The 19,159-nt window shown below is 36.5% G+C and overlaps 1 long non-coding RNA gene across 6 annotated transcripts in view; it reads left to right on the top strand.

Moving 5' to 3' along the window:
* The first annotated feature begins 2,614 nt into the window (after positions 1 to 2,614).
* The window catches only part of LOC131384230 (uncharacterized), a 194,203-nt gene continuing 177,658 nt past the window's right edge, over positions 2,615 to 19,159 (top strand). For all 6 annotated transcript variants that reach the window (XR_009214886.1, XR_009214885.1, XR_009214883.1 and 3 more), the window contains exons 1-3: positions 2,615 to 2,807; positions 3,327 to 3,408; positions 4,890 to 4,972. This is a non-coding gene — a long non-coding RNA (uncharacterized LOC131384230). The remainder of the gene's footprint in view (positions 2,808 to 3,326; positions 3,409 to 4,889; positions 4,973 to 19,159) is intronic.

Raw genomic sequence — 19,159 nt, 5'->3', positions numbered from 1 at the left:
AATACTATGCAGTCATAAAAAAGGATAGGTTCATGTCTTTTGCAGGGACGTGGATGAAGCTGGAAACCATCATTCTCAGCAAACTATCACAAGAATAGAAAACCAAACACCACATGTTCTCACTCATAAGTGGGAACTGAACAATGAGAACACATGGACACAGGGAGGAGAACATCACACACTGGGGCCTGTTGGGGGTGGGAAGCTAGGGGAGGGATAACATTGGGAGAAATACCTAATGTAGGTGACGGGTTGATGGGTATAGCAAACCACCACCGCATGTGTGTACCTATGTAACGAAACTGTACATTCTGCACATGTACCCCAGAACTTAAAGTTATAACAAAAAAAGGAAAAAAGAAAAATAAATAAATAAAAATAAAAATAAATAAAATCATTTCCAAGACCATATTTTCTGTATCTTTTCTTCTAGGAGTCTTACAGTTTCGGGTCTTACATTTAGGTATTTAATCTATTTTGAGTTGATTTTTGTCTGCGGTGTAAAATAAGAGTCCAGCTTCATTCTTTTACAGGTGGATATCCAGTTTTCCCAGCACCATTTATTGTGTCCTCTTGACAGCCTTGTTGAAAATTAGTTGATCATATATGTTTGCATTTATTCTGCATTCTCTATTTTGTTCCATTGCTCTATGTGTCTGTTCTTATGCTAGTATCATACTGTTTTGACTACTGTAACTTTTTAATATAATTTCAAATTAGGAAGTGTAATGGCTTCAATTTTGTTTTTTACTCGAGACTTTTTTTTGCCTATTTTGTGTCTTTTGTGGTTCTATGAATTTTAGAACCATTTGTCTGTTTTGTGAGAAATGTCGTTGCAATTTTGATAAGGATTGTGTCAAATCTGTATATTACTTTGAGTAGTATGGGCATTTTAACAATATTAAGTCTTCTAATCTATAAACATGGGATATCTTGACATTTATTTGTGTCTCAATTTCTTGCATCAATATTACATAGTTTTTATTATACAGATCTCTCACTTTTTTGGGTAAATTTATTCCTAGGTATTTTATTCTTTTTGATACTATAAAAAATGAGATTGTTGTCTTAAAGGACACAATTATTTTTAAAGTAACACACAAAAAACCCTTCCCTTATTTCTAATTCTAATAAATTATTATTTTATAAAATGAAATCTACAGCACAGGAAATTATCAATAGACAAAGATAATGGATGTAATGAAGAGGAGGAAGAACTTTAGCATAGTAATCAGTATACAGGAGAGTCCAGGGCCGGTGCAAATAGGCCATGATAGGAAAACTGTATATTTACAGGGACTGAGATCCTCCTGTTGACTCTAGGTCACCACCTGGGGTCTTGTTCATCTATTTGTGAAACCATGTGATCATAGGCAAGTTCTTAAATACTTCTGTGCCTCCATTTCCTCATCTCTAAAATGGGGGCACAAAATACCAATGTTTTGGAGTATTAAATATCTCACTTCTCATAAGGCGCTTAACAATTCAGCCCACAATTGGCACATGATACATGTTAGCTAATATCATTATAGAAAGGGGTTTTCAATAGGATCAAATGTTGTAGAAAGTCAAGAAAAATAAAGAATCAGAAAACACCCTCAGATAATTATTATGAGGTTAAACAAATGAAATTTTACTTGCTAAAAGCAGAGAGATAGCTTTTCTTTGAAAGTAGGGGAAAATAAGTTATTGTTTTGTGGATTAAATGAACCTATATACTCATTTTAGTGCCTGGCAAATAGATCAACAAATGCTAACATGATTATTAATGTTATTAGTAGTAATGGAAGATTAAATTTTATATAGCTAAAGCTGAAAACAAATTACTGAGGATTTGGGCTTGAAAAAACAAGTAAAATTATTGCTAAAAAAGAAAGCCAAGTCTTTCTTTTAGGCGGATTTCCCTTTTGATGTGAATTAAGGGAAAATATTTATCATCCACTGAGAAGTTTGCAGAGAAATGTTCAGATTTAAATTATTTTATCAAAGTAGAAAATTATTTAAATGAATTAGTGAGGAAGGAGATTGTTCACTATGGAATATAAATATCAAAGAATGTGTAGAAAATGACAAAATGTCATAGTCAGGGGAGAAGTAAAAAAACACTCAAGAGTAAGGAAGAACAGAGCACTAATAAAGAATGGAAAATAAGATGAAGGAGAAGTTTGGGGAGAGAAAATAAGAGGCCTCTACAGAACTAAATCATCACAAATGTCCTAAATTTAGTGCAAATTATATTGGCTCTGAAACTGGCTGAGCTTTACAGGAACTACCTGGGTTGGTCTCAGGGAGATAGTGGAGGATTAGAAAGGGAGTAACCAACTGCATCAAATGCATGTGACTGGTTAATGTGGCAGAGACAGTGGTATGTGCTCCCATTTTCCTATCCTCCTGGCCATAGAGCTAGATTCAATTTCCATTATGTTTAGCAGTTAGGTGTGGCAATGACACCGAATTAGGCCCAGTGGAATGTAGCAGCTATATTGTGCATCATTTTTAACACTAACCCCTTTGTAAATAGTAAACCTTGCACCATTTTCTTCTTTTTTCTCTTCCCTCATCTGCCAGCTGTGTGCCAAGAATCCAGGGGATGACTCTAAGGCTTTAGGGGATGATGAAGCCATTGCTGGGAAAGGACTTGGTCATAAGGTGGTGGCGTGGAGCAGCACTCCTCCTACTCCAACCTTCATCCAACAGTGGTGTGAGCAAGAAAAAAACTTTCATTGTGCAAAGACATTGAGATTCCATGAATGTCAGTAAACCTACCCAGATGAGAACTCTCTGTTGACCTTCAGGTTTGGCACAGTGTGGGTAATTGATAACCTTCAACTAAGTTTCTAGTAGAATTATGGGAATGAAAGCATTATGACAATACATCCGAGAGATAGTGTCACAAAAGAATGTAGGGACACAATTGAGGAGTTTTCCTGTGAAAGCAAAAAAAAAAAAAAAAGTGTATTTGTATGTATATATAAAGTAGAAAATATAAATGTATAATGAAGTGTGTGGTAGGCGGAATAATGCTACCTCAAAAGTCCACATCCTAATCTCTGCAACCTGTGAATATATTAGGTTACATGGCAAGGGTGAATTAAGGTTGTAGGTAGAAATAGTTGCTGATTAGCTGACCTTAAAACAAGCAGATTATTCAGGTGGGCCTAATGTAAATTTACATAAATTCTTAAATAGAGAAGGAGGGAGAGGAATCAGAACCAGAGAGATGATATCGTGAGAAGAGCTCAACTGGACATTGCTGGCTTTGAAGATCGAAGGGAGGGGTCAGCATCTGGGAACTATAAAAGGCAATGAACTATTTTCTTCCTTAGAGCCTCCAGAAGGAACACAGCCCTGCCGACATCTTGCTCTTACGCCAGTGAGGCCCCTTTTGGACTTCTGACCTCCATAACCGTAAGATAATAAATTTGTGTTGTTTTAAACCACTAAGTCTGTAGTAATTTGCTACAGCAGCAATAGAGATCAAATTTAAAAAGCTCATTGTTTAAAAAACAACAAAAATGGCATGCCTAAGAATATACTTTATGAAAAGTATGTTCCTATATGGAGAAAATTACAAAATCTTAATGCATGTTATAAAAGAAAATCCATATAATTAGAGAAATATGATCTGCTTCCAAGTAGGAAGGCCAAATACTAAATGTGTTCAGTGTTCTCAAGCTAATGTATAGATTTAATGCAAGAGCCCTAATATTCTTCAAGGCCTAATGTATTAGTCAAATATTAAATCCAGCTTGACGCAGTATTTTTTAAGTGCTTTTGTTTTGAAAAAGTGAAGCTAGAAAGCATTGAAGATTTGGATGTTCCTTGCCTCTCTGTTTCTCTCATCAAATTAATTTCACTACTTCCTCCCACAGTTAGGTTTTCTCACATTCTCTAGGGTGAGGGGGTGGGAAGGTGGGGTATGATTGCCTTGCAATATGCAATCAGTAAGCTGATTGGCCCCGTCTGGGTCACATAACTGCTCCTGAATGTGTTTGTGTCGTGAAAAGAATGGGTATCATAATTGGCCCAGTCTGGGACACATGCCAGTCTTGTAGCCAGAGGAGATGGGTATTTTACCATAATAAGTAGGGACACAGATAAACAGAGTAGGTACTTAATAACTTTATTTCTAGGAATCTACTATAGGAAACCAGATGTAGAAAAATGTCTATGCAAATGTTTTTCATCATTGTAGTATTCATAAAAGGTAAGGAAACAATTTTAAAAATCCAACATAAGAAATAGTAAATTAAATTATGGCCTATCCACATGATGAAATACTTTGCAGTCATTAAAAATATTTTCCATGAGTTTTTAGAACTGATTGATAGAATTCAAAATCCATGAGGAAATGCTCAAAATAATAAGCTAGCAAAAACAAAATACAAAAGAAGGTATAATATGGCCTAATGTTACAAAAAGGTATATATTTATACAACTTATCAAAATAATAATCTATCTAAATAATAAACTTTATCTTGAACCTTTTCTGTTTTCAAATAAATAGCCTAAAGTGGCAGATACCTTAAAGTGTATAATTCCACATATAAGATTGTCTTTGTAAACTCTATAAATATTCAATTAGTGTAGACACATCTCTTGCCATGGTACCCAATGTTTTAATCCAATAGTTCTTTAGCTTGACTGTGTATCCCAGTCACTTGGAGGGTTTGTTAGACTGTAGATTGCTGAGCCTTAGCCTCAGAATCTGACTCATTAGGTTTCTGGTGGGAGCTGACAAATTGCAACCTTAAGAAGTTCCATGTGATGCTAATGATAATGGTTTGAGGAGCACAGTTAGCTACAGCTCAAATTCTGACTGAATAAAATGCCTTCAACACTCCCCTCAGATGCACCTCTGAGCCTTCATCTAGCCTCTCCTTTTCCAGGTACCAACCCCACCACCAGGCTTTCTCACCTGCTGAAATCCTCCCTGTTCAAGAATCAGCTGAGGGATCATCTCTCCTAAGAGGTATTTCCTTAACTTCCTAATCTGAATCATGTGATGTTCTCACCTGCTCTGAGTGTCTTGGCTGACTTCTGTCAGCCTCTCTGGAAGTCAACAAGCCAGTATATCCCCTACCAGAGCTTTGAATAGATAAATGAACCTACTATTTTTATAGATCTATAATTATGTAAGGTGGTAGTTGTTATTCAGTCAAATTGTACAAACCAGCAAACAGATTCACAGAGATTAGTTACCTATTCAGGGTTAAACAGACAGTGATTAGCAGGGGCAAGTCTCAACGCCAGTTTTTCTGAATGCAAGTTTTATCTTTTCTATAGTAGTCCATGATGTTCTCCAACCATATATGACATATGCTATGCATATACAACTTTTTTTTCCTACCACCTACTACTATGAGATAAATTTGGCTCAAAACTAACGGATATGAAGGCTTCATCTTTGCATCCTTGAAGAGCCACCAGTAGCAGAAAAGTAGAAGGCAAAAGAAATGATTCTTATTTAAAAACAAAACAAAAACATTTCTCTGTTTAGCCAAATTGGTTTCTTGTAACAGATTTATTGAGATTTTTCATATATAGTATACCTACTTAAAGTATACAATTTAATACTTTTTTAGTAATTCCATTGTGCAACCATCACTACAATCACTTTTGGAACACTTTCATCACCCCCAGAAGAAACCCATATCGTTTAACTTTCATCCCCCAACTCCTGCTTCTTCTCGCCTTAGGAAACCACTATTCTCTCTCTCTCTCTGGATTTGCCTGCCATGGACATTTCATGTAAATGGGGTCATGTGGCCTTGCGTGCCTGGCTTCTTTAAGTGAGCACAATGTTTAAGGTTCAGCCATGCTGTAGCCTGCACCAATAGTTCATTTGGTTTTATTTCATTTAAGATATACTATATTTTAACGTTTATTCATCAGGTGATGGACTTTTAAGCTGCTTTCACTTTTTGACTATTCTAAACAATGCTTCTATGAACATTTGTGTATAAGGTTTTGCGTGGGAATATACTTTCGTGTCTCTTTGGGTATATACCTAAGAATGCAATTGCTAAATCATATAGTAATTCTATGTTTAACCTTTTGAGGAACTGCCAGGCTGCTTTCCAAAGTGGCTGCACCATTTAACATTTTTTAAGTTATGAACTTAGTTGATAAATTTTATTTGTTCTGTGAAACACAACATTTAAACCAAATATATACTTTTTATTCATTATTCATTGTCAGGCCAATACAACTGGCAGTCTCCTGGGTCTTTCTGAGGGAGAATCTCTGAAGAATCCTCACCCTCCTCACTTGTTCATGCCATTTCATCTGGTCCATCTGTTACCTGTGGCTAATTTATCATTTCACTCATTGCCTGCCTCCTAGTCTGACCATTTCTAGAATCCTGGAATAAGGCCTAATTGATTGAGCAGGTGACCTGTGGTTTCATGTAAGAAATTGAAGAAAAAGTTGGTGAAAACATGTAAGTTTACTCAACTAGCAGACAAGTTTGGCCCTGATTTTTTTCATTACTAATCATTTTTAACCTCTTGATATATTTCTGCTGAACTCATGGAAAGTACCATGCCATTGAAGTACTAATCAAGGTATCTGTTTCCCATTTCAAAAATATTTATCTGTAATCTCTTATAGGCTGTTCTTTTATTCATGTTTCATTTAGGCTTTTCCATAATCAGAGTTAGGTCTCCTCTTAAAAAAAATCAAATTTACCAAATGCTTCAAATTAGAAAAGAGTTGTAAAGGAGGGCAGCCTATAAGCCTACTGCATTGGGCTTAAGTTTACAGTAATTCTGAAAATGAATAAGCCATTGAAATTGTGATTGTTTTAATTAATGAGGAGTTGGCAATACTCTGTGGGATTTTAATATTTCTCCAACAAAATAAGAATCGTTATGTTTCAGAGCACAGGATTCGGAGTCTGGAGCCTCCAAGCTGAGTGATCTTAGGCATGTAATTAAATCTCTCTAGTTTCTCTTTGGTAAAATTGGAGTATCGATAAGATTACCATCCTCTTACAGGATTTTTGCAAGAATTAAACCTGTTTTGTAGCCAAAGCTCATTGCCTAGCCCTTCGAAGATAGCAAGTACTCATAGATGTTAATTATTATTATTATTGTATTACTGCTACTAAAAAGAGGAATCAATCATCTCTGAAAGAAACTATTAACTATTAAACTGTGTCAAATAATAGAAATAAGAAGTCTGTAATGAAAAACAGCAAAGGATGTTTTGCCTCCAACTTCTCAAAAACTAAAACGGTTTTTAGAATTGGTTTTGGTACAGTCCCCCTTCAACAAACTCACCTGCTTTCAAGCACTAGTTGAGTCTTCTCCCGGGCTATTGTAGCAATTTTTTTACAGCTGTCTTCCTTGCCAGTTCACCTTTCCTTCTTTACCATATCAATCTTGAAATAGTTTCTTCCAAATTGTCCCTCCTCTTTAAGCTGTTTCTCAGCTTTTCAGACACAAATCGCTGTCTTCATTACCATCGCTTGAATCTGGTTCATATCTTTCATGCTTATCACTCCTATTTTTATCTTTTACCAGTTCTACCTCCCCTTTTCCCTTTGTATTTTGAAAATTAAGTCTTCAGAAAGATTGCTAAAATAGCATAATGAATATTCAAATACCTTCACCTAGATTCATCAATTGTTAATTTGCCACATTGACTAATTTTTACGGTATGTATTTTTTCAGGATCATTTGAGAGTTCAACGTAAACATCTTGATATTTTACCCTAAATACTTCAGCATGTATCTCCTAGGAATAATTATTATACTTGGGAAATTTAGCATTGTATAATTGTATTACCTAATACATAATTCATATTTAAACTCCTCCACGACTAGGCCATTGGAGTTGTCTATTAAATGTCTTATTCCCAATCTAAGTTAATGGAATCACTATCCATCATTGACAGCATGTTTACAAACCATGCAAAACATGTCTTTAAGGTTTTTTGTCCAATAACCCCACATTTTGCAACGTTTTGATTCCAAAATGCATTAGTTAATCAATAGATTTTGAACTGTCAGCACAAGGTTAAATTTTATTTTGGGTAAATATCTATTATACCTTTTATAGACTTAATGTTGACAACAGTATTTAGACTCCTTCCCACACCTCTGGAAGGGATACATGAACCCCCAAATTGAGAACCATTATCTTAATAAAGGTGAAACTACTTAACCTGCCCTGTAAATCCCTTACACTGTGTCCCTTCCTGCCTCTGGCCTAATTATCCACCTCACCTTGTTAAAGAAAACCAGAAAAGTTAAAGCAGTAAAGGCAGATTTTACTTAGAAACTATTGAAATAGGGTAAAAGAGACCTTAGTATAGAATTGGGCTCAATTCTGAATACAACAAGACAAACAAGAATTTATAGCCAAGAAACATGTTTTTATGTTGTTTGTTTGGAGGGAGTGTGGAATTGCTAGGAGGAGGCATTAAAGGTAAGGGAAGTTCTTGCTAAACTGACCTAACAGGATTCTTGCTGAAGGAAGGTCAGGGTGATCAGCTATCATTTCAGGAATTGGGGGTGAATGAGGAATTTGATCAGATATCAAGGTTGAGGGATTCTCCCTAAACTGACTTGGCAGAAATCTTTCTAAAACTAGGATATACAGTCCTGAGTACAAGGGCCAAGGACAAGCCTATTAAGAAAAGGTCTTTTAAGTCTATTGATAGATGTAGATCAAGTCTATTAAGACTCCTATTATAGGTCAAGGAGAGAGTTTCTCAACTCCTTTTTACATGCTATACTCCAGCCATTTTTGCTGTTCCTCCAAATATTTCACACTTACATCCTTTCTTTATCCTGTTCCCAAAGCTTGGAATCTTCTTGTCTCCTTTTTTACCTGTCAAGACATGGGTCAAATGTTATGTTCTCTGTAAAGACACCTCTTCTCCATACTGACATTCCTAGTCTTATTTGAATGACTTCTCAATAATTTGATGATATCTCTATCATAGCATATATTGATTGTGATTGAGATGGAGTCCTGCTCTGTTGCCCAGGCTGGAGTGCAGTGGCGTGATCTTGGCTTACTGCAACCTGCATCTCCTGGGTTCAAGTGATTCTCCTGCCTCGGCCTCCTGAGTAGCTGGGATTAACAGGTCTGTGCCACTATGCCCGGCTAAGTTTTTTTTTTTTTTTTTTTTTTTAAGTAGAGATGGGGTTTCACCATGTGGGTCACTCTGGTCTCGAACTCCTGACCTCAAGTTATCTACCTGCCTCGGCCTGCCAAAGTGGGATTACAGGCATGAGCCACTCCTCCTGGCCTATCGTAGCTTTTATCACATTCTATTAGAATTACTGTTTTGTCTCACTTAAGAGATAGTAAGATACTAAAATTCAGAGCCCCTCATTATTTTCTTCTGTGGCCTTGCACTTAGAGTTCCTTAATAAATATATGGCTAATAATTAAGCAACTAACTCTTGGGCAGACAGTGAAGGCAATTACAGAGTACCTTGGTGATAGTGGTCTATTGGTTCTCAAGCATTTTGGGGTCTAGAACTACTTTGAACATCATATACATGTTCAGAACCCATTCCCCACAAGGATATTTACATGAATAGCCACATAAAATTTCTTACAATGTTAGGTCAGTGGACTTGATCTCAGCTTATAACTTCTGTCTTGAGAGAGAAGGATATTCTGTTCTTCTGATTATAGGGTGGGTACCACTTACATGAGGATCTTATGACCTATTTCAGGGGAAGTACTGAAAATTCTAAGTTTTATGGACCACTTAAAGAAGGATGGAAGATGGTCAGACTTTTCCGCTTCTGCAATTTTCTCAGCTTCCTTCAACCTAAAATATTCAGTATACCAAAGTGTTATATTGGGGTAGTGTGCTCTGAATCCATCAAGAGAAAAGCATAAAGAAATATGAAGTGAAGGGACACATTTAGACTAGTATTTTTTGTCTTAAACTAAAATTAATGTAATTATTGCTTGAAATAACACAAGTGTAAAAGACATACTACATAGAGTACAGAGCTAGAGGATAAGGAAAGAGTTGGTGGGAGGGAGAGTCCGTATCTCCACCAATACTGTATTTATTGTTTTCTGTTGCTATATTTAAAGAGAAAATAACCAGTAGGATAGGATATCATTTTTCTTTCTACTGTGGTTAATGGGCACAAATTACAAGATAAAATGTGTCTGAATAATGTCTTTGTAATTAGTGACTGAGAATGTCATTGCAACAAGGAAGGTAATATCCTGGGTTGGTTGAACTTCAATTGTGATGAATTATGTAAATGAAAATACCTTAAGAATTAACTAAATCAAATTATTTTTGGAAAAATGGATGCGAGAACACACATGACTGTAACAATGTACGAGTATACTAGCAAAAATAATCCTTCTAGTGTTCTTGAGTTGCTTCCATGAAATCCATGAAATTATGGATGTTTCCATTTGAAACTAACTTAATTATCAAGTTCTTTTAGAAATCTATTATAAAGAGATTTTAGAAACTTATTATAATGGAATCAAGTTGGTATTTGCACATCCTTTGAAATGTTATTGCATTGATAGAATCATTTTAAACAAAATTGTTGCCCACAGATAGTTCAAATATGTGGAGATGCCATCAAGGAAACTATCTTTGTGCTAGATATTGATAAACAATTTTACAACTGCCTCTATTTACACTGTAAAATTGCCTCTTCAAACAAATTCTCTAAAATGACTTCTTTACATGTTAACTTTCATAAAGTTTAAATAGATTTAAAGAAAAGCTGTTTTCTATTAAATAACATTTTGGGAAGCATCCCACTATTTTATCTCAGTTCTACAAAAAGGAACAAACAAACTAAAAATACATCAATGCCCATTACTGCTTGAATATAATACCTTCTTCATTTATTATTTATGGGGGAAAATACTGAAAAGACGGGAAAGCATAAATTAGATGTAGAAGACAGGCTGAGACACAGATAAGGAGAGGAGTTTGTCCCTTCAGCTACTATTTGTTAATAGGAAGAATGTGTAATTGATTATCCAAGTTGAGACACTTTAGAGAGTCCAAAGTGGCTATTACTAATTATGCTGGGGCAACGGGTATAAAATTAGGTCTTTCCCAGGAGAACTGGGTCATATGAAGTGGGTCATATGCTCACCCTAATTAAGCATCTGTTAACACGCCAAACATAGGGACTCTTTAACAGCAAAAGAATAATAATTGAGGCCCTCAAGAGTCCCAGTCTAACAGGTGAAAGAGTACATTGGTCCTGCAAAACATACTACAGACAGGCACTATCTTCCCAGCTAGCTGTGCCTCATAACACCTTTCTCACCCCCTGTTAATGTAGGTTTCCTATATTTAAATAGGAGCACAAGAACACTCTTGCTGTCAGAATTGTACATGCCACAGAATGCTTGAGCCAGTTCTGAGTGTTAGCTCACTCTCTGAGGACTTATGAGATAAACAGCATTGATCTTGAATCTCTACATTGACACTTTCAAGTAGATAACAATTTTCTCATTGTTTATAATATGCTGGGCACTGTCCTATATATTGGCCTCCACACATATATTGACCCACACAATCTTCAAAGCCACTCTGTGACATTGATCCTATTGTTACCCAAATTTACAGATGACAAAATATCTGTAACATTTTATACCTCAAAGAGGTTAATTAACTTATTCCAGGACACAGCTCATAACCATGGGAACCGGATTCAAATCTGGAAATGTAGCTCCAAACCTGTTATGTATAATCAGTACACTTTACTGGATTTAACAGAATACCAGGTTCAACTTGGAACTGACATCTATGAATTAATAATCGTTATCAGTTCAACTGTAATATAAGTAGGTTTAGTGTTATTAATCTGCTTGTATAGCTATATGTACTTCTCTTATAATTGATTGTCTTTCCCCAAATATGTATGCTTAAAAATAAAGGAGTCTAAAATTGCTTGGAAGATACATTATCCTTTCACAAAATAAATATGTACTAATGTTATTGAAGAAAGGCAGGAGTCCATGTTTTAAGGGTCGGAGAAAAAAATCACTATTTAAGCTCCAAACCCACAGGAAACCACAATCCCTTATCCAACAGTGCAATCAGTTGAGTGGTCCAAGTATCCATCATTCCAAATATACTTCCCCAAAGGCCAAATGAAGATGATTTGTTCAATCAAATTCTACAGTTAGAAAAGGTTTTTTTTTTTTTCCTTTTTTTAACATGCTGATCACATAAAGATGACTGGCTTGTACCTACACTGTGAATAAGTTAGTTTAACTTACATTTCAATTTCTGAACTCTCTAAATAGTTTCTATTAACTAGAACAGTTTCAGGTATCAGAAGGATGTGAAGAGGATTCTCATGGCCTACCATCTGCATGAAGTAGGATTGTATTCCATTAGGTCATTCTGAGTACTCTGCATAATTGGGTTTATTATTATAAATGTTTGCTAACAGAATTAATTGGAGTCCTCTTGCTTTTGGCCTAAATAACTGAAAAACATTCTAAATTGCATTTGTTCACATTACTTCTTTTATACACATAGACAAAGACTTTAAGGTATCTCCACCAGTCCTTAATGAGGCATTATGAAACAGTAAACTTAGAATGAATTGGGTTCCATTGCTGTCTGCTCCTGTAATTTAGTCATTACTGAATGTATTAGTCTGTTTTCACACTGATATAAAGAACTGACTGAGGCTGGGTAACTTATAAAGAAAAGTTCAATTGACTCACAGTTCTGCATGGCTGGGGAGGCCTCAGGAAACTTACAGTCACAGCAGAAGGCGAAGGAGAAGCAGGCACCTTCACAAGGCAGCATGAAAGTGAGCAAGCAATGGGGGAACTGCCAAACACTTAAACCACCAGATCTCGTGAGAATTCACTATCATGAGAGCAGCACTGGAGGAACTATAGAACTGAAAATAACCAGACTGAATATTACAAAGATGATGTTGTTCCCCCATGATCCAATCACCTCCTACCAAGTCCCTCCCTCTACATTCAAGGATTACAATTTGAGATGAGATTTGATGGGGACACAGAGCTAAACCATATCATTGAGGAAAACACCTGACAGTTTATACCCTGGTTTTCCAAACTATAAAATGAGATCATTTCCCACCTATTTAATTTTAAATATTGGTTCAAAATTAAAATAGCATAATACATATAAATATACTTTGTAAATTATAAAGCTCTATATGTTTCATATTATGAAATATGGGTTGCTGGACAATATGAACAGATCCCAAGGTATAATCTGAAAGTTGAGAGCTTGTTGTCTGATACGTTTTTTCCTTACTACATTTGACTTCTTGATACAATAATCTATAGTCGATATTCCTATTTTGTGAAGGTAATATATTTTGTAATGTTTATTCCTCCCTTCAATATGGGTTCCAGTCAAGAATTACATATTGCACTTAGTCATCATATCTCTTTAAGTCTCCTTTTATCTAAAATATTTTAACTTTGATGACACTGATATTTTCATAGTATATATCACTAATTTTTATAAAAATGATATTCAGTTTCAGTGTGTCTGATAGTGTCTTGTGATTATATTCAGATTGTCTCTCCAGCCTGAATATTACAAAGGTGATGTTGCCGCCTTCTTTTGTTGTTACATCCAAAAGCACATGATGTCCAGTAGTTCCTCATTCCTAATATTAAGCTTAAGATGATGTGTTAATGACATACTTATGGAAAAACCTTGCACCTACAAGAGACTGTGGGGAGACATTATGGACCATGTAAATATCCTGTTCCTCAGACAACCCACTATCCAAAAAGGTTTATTATCTCTTAATTCTTGCCTGAACAGAACTACTATCACATTTGAAAATTCTGATTTAAAAAAAAATTTCCATTACTTTCTACTTAAGTGCTCATAATAATGTATACATTATTTGAAAATTTTATATTTGTTTTAATAGGAAAACATTTATTGAATATATTGTTCTCTATTTCTTTCTCTCTCTCCCTCTCCCTGTTTCTCTCTCTCCCTATCTCTCCCTCTCCCTGTCTCTCCCTCTCCTTGTCTCTCGCCACCCACCTGCTCTCACTGCTCACTATGCCCCCACCAATCTCCCCTCCTGGTTCCCTCCAAGCTCTAACCTCTCCCCCTCTACTCTCCCTTCCCCCTCTGCTCTCCCTTCCCTCTCCGTCTTCCCTTACCCAACTATTCCCCTTTTGCCCTCTATCCCCCCTCCCCCCTGTATACCACCTTGCTACTTCTCCCATCCCTCCCGCACCCCCACCCGGGCACTGCAAGCTCTCCACCCACTCTTCAGCCCACCCCACCCCCGCCACGTGATCCCCACCCCTGCGAGACCCCGCTGCTACACACTCACACACCCACACGCTCTCCCCTATGCACGTTCCCATCCCCATTTTTTTTTTATTTTATTTTTCTTTAAGTTACTGGATTACAGGTGGTATTTGGTTAAATAAGTAAGTTCTTTAGTGGTGTTTTGTGAGATCCTGGTGCATCCATCACCCAAGTAGTATATGCTGTACTGTATTTGTTGTCTTTTATCCCTCGCCCCCCTCCCACCCTTCCCCCCAAGTCCCCAAAGTCCATTGTATCATTCTTATGCATTTGCATCATCATAGCTTAGCTCCCAACATCAGTGACAACATACCAAGTTTGGTTTTCCATTCCTGAGCTGCTTATAATAGTCTCCAGTCTCATCCAGGTCATTGCAAATGCTGTTAATTCATTCCTTTTTATGGCTGAGTAGTATCCCATCATATATATATCACAGTTTCTTTATCCACTTGGTGATTGATGGGTATTTGGGTTGGTTCTACGATTTTGCAATTGTGAATTGTGCTGCTATAAACGTGAATGTGCAAGTATCTTTTTTGAATATTGACTTTTCCTCTGTGTAGATTCCCAGTAGTGGGATTGCTGGATCAAATGGTAATTCTACTTTTAGTTCTTCAAGGAATCTCCACACTGTTTTCTGTAGTGGCTGTACTAGTTTACATTGCCACCATCAGTGTAGAAGTGTTCCCTGTTCACCACATCCACGCCAACATCTACTGTTTTTTTTTTGATTCTTTGATTATGGCTATTCTTGCAGGAGTAAGGCGATATCGCATTGTGGTTTTTATTTGCATTTCCCTGATCATTACTGATGTTGAACGTTTTTTCGTGTGGTTGTTGGCCATTTGTATATCTTTTGAAAATTGTCTATTCATGTCCTTAGCCTGCTTTTTGATGGGATTTTTTTTTCTTACTGATTTGTTTGAGTTCATCATACATTCTGGATATTAGTCCTCTGTCAGATGTATAGATTGTGAAGGTTTTCTCCCACTCTGTGGGTTGTCTGTTTAATCTGCTGACTGTTCCTTTTGCCATGCAAAAGCTCTTTAGTTTAATTAGGTCCCAGCTATTTATCTTTCTTTTTATTGCATTTGCTTTTGGGATTCTGCTCATGAAGTATTTGCCTAAGCCAGTGTCTAGAAGGGTTTTTCCAATGTTATCTTCTAGAGTTTTTGTAATTTCAGACCTTGGGTTTAAGTCCTTAATCCACCTTGAGTTGATTTTTGTATACAGTGAGAGATGAGGATCCAGTTTCGTTCTCCTACATGTGGCTGGCCAATTATCCCAGCACCATTTGTTGAAAAGTGTGTCCTTTCCCCACTTTATGTTTTTGTTTGGTGTGTTGATCAGTTGGCTGTAAGTATTTGGGTTTATTTCTGGGTTCTCTATTCTGTTCCATTGGTCCATGTGCCTATTTTTGTACCAGTACCACCAACTGTTTTGGTGACTATGGCCTTATAGTTTGAAATCAGATAGTGTGATACCTCCAGATTTGTTCTTTTTGCTTAGTTTTGCCTTGGCTATATCGGCTCTTTTTTGGTTCCATATGAATTTTAGAATTGCTTTTTCTAACTCTATGAAGAATGATGGTGGTATTTTGTTGGGGATTGCATTGAATCTGTAAATTGCTTTTGGTAGTATGGTTATTTTCACAATGTTGCTTCTACCCATCCATGAGCATGGGATATGTTTCAATTTATTTGTGTTGTTTATGATTTCTTTCAGCAGTGTTTTGTAGTTTTCCTTATAGAGGTCTTTTGACACCTTCGTTAGGTATATTCCTAAGTATTTTATTTTTTTGTTTGTTTGTTTTTTGCAGCTGTTATAAAAGGGGTTGAGTTCTGGATTTGATTCTCCACTTGGTCACTGTTGGTGTATAGAAGAGCTACTGATTTGTGTACATTAATCTTGTATCCAGAAACTGCTGAATTCCTTTATCAGTTCTAAGAGCTTTCTGGAGGAGTCCTTAGGGTTTTCAAGGTAAATGATCATATCATCAGCAAATAGGGGCAGTTTGACTTCCTCTTTACCGATTTGGATGATCTTTATTTCTTTCTCTTGTCCAATCGCTCTGGCTAGGACTTCCAGTACTCTGTTGAAGAGGAGTGGTGAGAGTGGGCATCCTTGTCTTGCTCCCATTCTCAGAGGGAATGCTTTCAACTTTTCCCTATTCAGTATTATGTTGCCTGTGGGTTTGTCATAGATGGCTTTTATTACATTAAGGTATGTCCCTTGTATACCAATTTTGCTGAGGGTTTTAATCATAGAGGGATGCTGGATTTTGTCAAATGCTTTTTTCTGCATCTATTGAGATGATCATTTGGTTTTTGTTTTTAATTCTGTTTATGTGGTGTATCACATTTATTGACTTGCGTATTTCAAACAATCTCTGCATCCCTGGCATGAAACCCACTTGACTGTGGTGGATTATCTTTTTGATACGTTGTTGGATTTGGTTAGCTAGTATTTTGTTAAGGATTTTAGTGTACTTTCTCCAAGATAGGCCATATGATAGGGCATAAAATGAGCCTCAATAAATTTCAGAAAATTGAAATTATATAAAGCACTCTTTCAGACCACAGTATAATAAAACTGAAAATCAACTCCAAAAGGAAACTTCAAAACCATGCAAATACACAGAAATTAAATAATCTGCTCCTGAATGAGCATTGGGTAAAAAACAAGATCAAGATGGAAATTTAAAAATCTTCTAACTGAATGAAAATAATGACACAACCTATCAGACCTCTGGGATACAGCTAAGGTGGTGCTAAGAGGAAAGTTCATAGCCCTCAACACCTACATCAAAAAGTCTGAAAGAGCACAGACAATCTAAGGGCACACCTCAAGGAACTAGCGAAACAAGAACAAACCAAATCCAAACCCAGCAGAAGAAAGGAAATAACTGAGATGAGAGCAGAACTAAACACAATTGAAACAAACAAACAAAAATACAAAAGATAAATGAAAGAAAGCTGGTTCTTTGAAAAGATAAATAAAATTGATAAACCACTAGCAAGGTTAACCAAGAGAAGAAGAGAGAAAATCCAAATAACTTCACTGAGAAATGGGAAATATTACAACTGATGCCACTGAAATACAAAAGATCATTCACAGTTACTATGAACACCTTTATGCACATAAACTAGAAAACCTAGAGGATATGGATAAATTCTTGGAAAAATACACTCTCCTAGCTTGAATCAGGAAGAATAGACACCCTGAACAGACAAATAACAAGCAGCGAGATTGAAATGGTAATTTAAAAATTACCAACAAAAAAGGTCCAGGACCAGTCAGATTCACAGCAGAATTCTACCAGACATTCAAAGAAGAACTGGTACCAATCCTTTTGACACTATTCCATAAGATAAAAAAGGAACCCTCCCTAATACATTATATGAAGCCAGTATCATCCTAATACCAAAACCAGGAAAGGACACTACCAAAAAAGAAAACTACGGACCAATATCTTTGATGAACATAGATGCTAAAATCATTAACAAAATACCATCCCCATCTCTTTTTAAAAGACAGTTTTGCTCTGTTACTCAGGCTAGAGTGTAGTGGCACAATCACAGCTTGCTGCATCATTGAATGCCTGGGCTCTAGTGATCCTCCTGCCTCAGCCTCCCGATTAGCTGGGACTATAGACACACATGCACTACCATGCCCAGCTAATTTTATTTTTTTTGTGGAGACAGGGTCTTGCCAAATTGCCCAGGCTGGTCTAATGAACTCCTGGCCTCAAGCAATCATCCCACCTCAGCCTCCCAAAGTGCTGGGATTATAGGCATTAGCCCATTGCACCTAACCCCTCTGCTATATGTTTGAACTTAACTCTATCATAAATTTATATAATTACTGTATGTATTGTATTTGATTTTCTATGGTGTTCTCTACTGGATATGTGTTTACTTTGTAAAGAATTTTCGTTTTGAACCTATGAAGGTTAATATTCTTAATCGTTACCTTTGTAGAATCCTTAACCCTTCTTTTCTTGCATACCCTTTTGCATGCTGTTATTTAAAAATCTTATTTTTTGGCCGAGTGTGGTGGCTCACACCTGTAATCCCAGCACTTGGGAGGCCAAGGTGGGTGAATCACTTGAGGTCAGGAGTTCGAGACCAGCCTGGCCAACATGGCAAAACCCCATCTCTACTAAAAATACAAAAAATTAAGCCTGGGTGGTGGCGTGTGCCTGTAGTCCCCGCTAGTCGGAAGGCTGAGGCAGGAGAATTGCTTGAACTTGGAAGGCAGGGTTGCAGTGAGCTGAGATCATGCCACTGCACTCAAGCCTAGGTGATAGAGAGAAACTCCATCTCAAAAAACAAAAAAAAAAATTCCTTGACTCCCATACATTGCCTATTCAACAACCAGTAGCCACAATTCACTTCTCTCTTTCCCTTTTTCTGTTGCAGTCTCTCTCTTCTATAAGTACACATAACATTTGCTTATATTCTTCCGCCATCTTCCTACTTGTCTTCGTAATTACATCGTATGCTCATAATATAAATGTTTTCTGCTCACCATCAGTCCTTTTGCTGAATTTTTCCCAATTGTATAGTTGTATAACATGTATTAACTAGTAATTTCCTCAAGAGGTACACTTCTGAATAATATTCTCTGCTTGCTTATGTGTTTAAAGCTGTTTTTTTCATGCTCACCTCAGCAACACATATACTAAAAAGCACCTGTTTTTCCTATAGTCCTGCTAATTAAAGTACGGCTTGGCTGAATAAAACTTATTCTTTCTTCATAACTTCCTTGAGCTTCTTAAAAATTACTGGTGTACTAGTCCTTGTATTAAAAGTTGCTCAAAATCTGATAACAGGCCTAATTTTCTTAACCTAATTAATA

Source organism: Hylobates moloch, unplaced genomic scaffold, assembly GCF_009828535.3.
Source record: "Hylobates moloch isolate HMO894 unplaced genomic scaffold, HMol_V3 SCAFFOLD_9, whole genome shotgun sequence".
Lineage (NCBI taxonomy): Eukaryota > Metazoa > Chordata > Mammalia > Primates > Hylobatidae > Hylobates > Hylobates moloch.
This window is presented reverse-complemented; position numbering and strand designations above follow the sequence as displayed.